Source organism: Pteropus vampyrus, unplaced genomic scaffold (genome assembly GCF_000151845.1).
Source record: "Pteropus vampyrus isolate Shadow unplaced genomic scaffold, Pvam_2.0 Scaffold88, whole genome shotgun sequence".
NCBI lineage: Eukaryota > Metazoa > Chordata > Mammalia > Chiroptera > Pteropodidae > Pteropus > Pteropus vampyrus.
This window is the reverse complement of record NW_011888869.1, coordinates 4404441-4409144: the sequence shown is the minus strand read 5'-3', so window position 1 is coordinate 4409144 and position 4704 is coordinate 4404441.

The following is a 4704-nucleotide window of genomic DNA, read 5'->3' as shown; positions in this document are numbered from 1 at the left end:
TTCAATAAATACTTGTTGAAGAAAGTGAGACATATGTCCTAACTTTTTAACTTAAGATGAGAACTTTATGTCTTTCAAATATTAAAGATTTCAAGAAAATAACCAATCTACCTCTAAAAGATTATCATTACCTAAAATCTTTGAACTAGGCATTGTACTATTGGCTTTAATCTTCCATCTAACCACGTTTTACAAAAAAAGAAGATGAAAATATAGAGAAGTTAAATAATTAGTACGAGTTTATATAAATAAGAAGTGATCAGAGAGTGATGGAGAAATACAGCATTATTTCCATGGTATACTGTAGGGCTTTCAATTCATTTTTTAATTCAGTGAACTTGTAAGTAGAACCTACTATATGCCAGATACTTGGTAGTTACCTTGTGGGATGTGGCGGGCGAGTAACATATAATTGATTACCACATAGTTCCTGCCAGAGAGGAGCTCAGAGCTCATTCTCCAAGGCAGAGGAGCTCAGAGCTCATTCTCCAAGGCAGAGGAGCTCAGAGCTCATTCTCCAAGGCAGAGGAGCTCAGAGCTCATTCTCCAAGGTAGAGACTCAAGATTGCCTAATCCGGCAATAAGCATATTCTCTGACTAGAACCAATCACCATGTGTAAGAGAGTTTATTTCAGTTGGGATTTAGTAGAATTGAAGTGTGGGAAAAGTCGACTTGTTTGGTATTTTAAAACACTTTGAAAACAATATACAATAAATGTCGATAACACCATACCCCAGCTGCGTGGGAACCCCCTGTGGCAGGAAGTGTTAGCAAACACACTGAGTCATTAAGTCTCCCAGGTTGTGTAAGGAAATCAAGTTTGGCTGCCATGTTGCTCAAAATTCTTTCATAAAGGATTCTTCCAAGCTTCTATGTGTTGCTTGCTCTGCCTGATTCCTTGTCTCAGCAAATTAATATTTGACTCGACTTTGTTTATATTTAATTTAACACTTGCAGAAACCCTAACAACCCAAGGACTATCCCTTTAATCTAATTTCACCTCTTCCTAGGAACTAGTTTCTCATCTCCTTATCTTGTTCAGGCTGCTTCCTACACCTCTGCGATTTCATTAGCCATTGAATTCATCCACCCCGAGAAGTGACTAACCCATGCTTGGCTGGAAAGCCAACAGGGGCCAGGGCAAGAGCACCTCATAGAGAAGGGGCTCAAATTGCACCCTGAAGTGACGAGATTACCTAGGAGAAGAAATGTAGAGCAAGGGAGTCATAGGCGTTCTGATGGAAAGAAAATAAGCTGCAAATCCCCATGATCATCCCTTCTTCCACCTTGGTTTGCCTCTCATGCACGCCTCAGGGCAGAGCAAACTCCCTTGCCTAAAATGCTTCAGAGAAACAAACTTCAAAGAACACCATAAGCTAGCTTTATTTCTCCAACTTCTCTCACCATTGTCCCCCTTCGCTTCCATTCTTCATGCAGTATGTGGCATATTCCATACTCCATATCACTAGATCTTAGCACATGCTGTTCCCTTTACTTGGATCATTCTTCCCTTTCTCCCTAACCCCTCCCTGCTCCATTTCTGGGTAACTTTTGTTGTCAAGGTCTTAGATTAAACATTACTTCCTATGGGAAACTTCCCTAATAGCCTTCATCAAGCAAGAGTAGATTCTGCTGTTGTGTGATCCAAAAGTTCCTTGTGCCTCTCTCCCTTCTCAGCTTTTTAATAATTGCTTATTAAATCGACCATAATCTCCAGTATACTATATATATTTTATGAGGGCAGGAATATCTCTCACGCCCCCTAGCGTATCCTAGTGCCTCGCAGAGCTCATACATAATTGAAACTAAATAAATATTTGCCTGAATGAATACAATTCTTTAAGAGATGAAACTATGCTCCTCAGTTGACATTTGATATTCCATTTAAGCCTCAACAAATCAAACATCGCTCGCTCAAAATCTTCATTTATTCAGTTGCAATCACTTCCATAACTACAGGAAACAGCTCATGATTATGGATGTGTGCAGATATGAGAGAAGTATTGTTCTGAGCTTGAGGAAGAACCCATCGCCCCTGCCAACTTCTGCCAGTTCACATGGAAATACATCTTGTAACCAAAGGAAACTTGGAATATAGCTCTACTGACTTCCAAGTGCTGGGTAGGTGAACTAGTCAGGACTTGCTTTGTTGAGAATAAAATAAACTGAATTCAAAATGGCATAAGAGGAAGGAAAAGAAGGAGGGAAGGAGAGGAGACTTTTATTAATTCACATAAATAGAGCTGGTCTCTTTCCCTACTTCTTCCCAGACTCCACTAGCATTAAGACTCTCCATCTATCTATACATCCACCTACGGGTTATCGTCTTACCTCAACCTCTGTGTTAGCCTCATTCTATTCAGTGAGAGGAACATCTATAGGGTTTATTGTAGATTCTTTTAGCATTTTCTCTCTCAACGGTTATATATAACATTCCAAGGAAAGATTTTGGGATTAGCCAGCTAGACTTGGGTTTGGTGCCTACTCTCAGGCTAATCACTGGAGATAAGAAAATGGGGCATTATGGTAGGGTACACTTAAAATCTGAGATCTAAAAGACAAGAACAAGTAAAACCTCAAACAAGATATCTATAAAGACTATAACCACAGGTAAAGTTATGTCTCAAAGCATATGTACAATCTGTAAGAAAAATATTGTTTCCAGACTTTATAGACTTAATATACTTCTTAGACTAGAGCTGTTCTTTTAAGTAATGTTCATTATATAAGGTCAAGGTTATTTTGTGACTTAGTTCTATCTTTCTCCTTGTTTCGGAAGAGAACTTTTCCCAACCATCCTTTGGGCAGAATGAAATGTTAATTTTGGCCAAGTTTTCAGTCTGGGACTGTTCAGGCTGTAAACCATTAAAGCTATAGAGCCTGCAGCTGCCCTATTGAAAGGGACTAATTCTTAACAGTGAAGTCTCAAAATACTGTTGCTTTCTTGTTACTTGTCCTCATCCCAATGAATTAATGCTTTCGAAACAATTACTAGTCAATCCTCAGTCTTGTAAGAAATTAAATTGTTGGGGGCAATAGCCACCTGAACTATATAGTCCTAGAGTTATTTTATGCTTTCCATCCAGCATAGCACTTCTCACAGAAAGAAAATCATTTTCATTTTTGAGGTGTTATAAGAGATGCTGCAAAATAAAAAATGATTCATTTGGACTAAAATTTTAAAAAAAACTGAAAGAATGGCAGATAAACATCATTCAGTGTAAAATTTCCAATAAAATTAAAAATAAAATTTTAAAGTTTTTTTCTTAATAAATCTAAAATATACTATGAATAGCTATTTTGTTTTAATGTGAATTTGGTGTTATACTAATTTATTGAGTATCTTTATGCACATTTTACAGAAAAATATTTGTAAAAGCTGAGTATATCAATTGGTATGCACATGGAAAAATAAGTTTCTGATGAAATGGATAAGTAATATTTCCAAATTTTCCATTCCTCTATCAGTCCATTTGAAAAAAAACTGTCAATTAACTCAGGAAATCAAACATCAGTTGCCTTCTTTAATTTGCAGCTTTTTGTTGCTACTGTTTCTATTATGTTAGGCGCTTTGCTGGGTTTTTTAAAGCTGTGTTTAATCCTTAAAACCTTCCATGGTAAGCATTAATATTCCCATTTTACGGTCAATAAGACTTGGGTAGGCAACCTGTCCAAGGTCATAAACAGGTCACACAGTAAACAACAGTGTCTGGCTCCAAATCAAGATCTATGTAGGTCCTGTGCCATTTCCTCAGGCCTCATGGCTCCAGACAAATGTAATGAGTTGACAGTTAGCTACTATCATATTTGATAGAGCTGCTCACACTAGGCCTGTGTATTTACTTAAAACTAGTTTTTGTCATTATTGCTAGACCTTAAAGCATTCCTAGTTACTCTCTTTTGAATATTAGTCATAGTATTTGACATAGAAAACATAATGCTTTTTTGCATGTGCAGCCAACCGAAGCAGAATAAAATGAGACCATTAACTTCTCTACAATCTTTTCGGCTTGCCGATAAGCCAGTTTAAGATTGTCTAAACTTTTAGGTAAGTTACTATTTGTAATCTATTAAATTGTTTTTTCAGACACACATTGCTGCTCATCTAGATCTGTAACTTGCATCCTATTTGTGCAGCTGAACTTTAAATGAAGACAAAAAATTTGTTGGATCTTGATTCTGTCATATAGAACAAAGCATTAGCTTTTGTCCTCTGCCATATTCATAAATTTGATAAGCTCGCCTTCAATGGCATTATCCAAATCAATGAAAAACACATTTAACAGAACAAGGCCACAGGCAGTCTCATGTCACGACACGAAACTCTTATTAGCTGATAATGTGGGTTCAGCTGTTAAACTAGGTAATGATTTAACTTTATTCCTGGTCAAAAGTGATAAAGGAGGTACGCAAGTTCTTGATCCGGGTAGTGATTACATGGTTATGATCATTCATCAATCTGTGTGCTTTTCTGTTTGTATAATGTACTTCAATTAAAAATTTCTAACACAATACTGCAAAATACTGCAAACCAGCATTGCTATCTTATCCGAAACTGTTTATACAGCCTTTAGGTCACAGGTCCTTTTCCCAGATCTCCATGATCACCCCTCCTATAGGCATAGGTTTTTTTGTTTTTGAGAAATTGAACAAAAGCTTTGGACTCTCCAGATGCCAGGGAGGCTGTGAGGTGTGCATAAGGC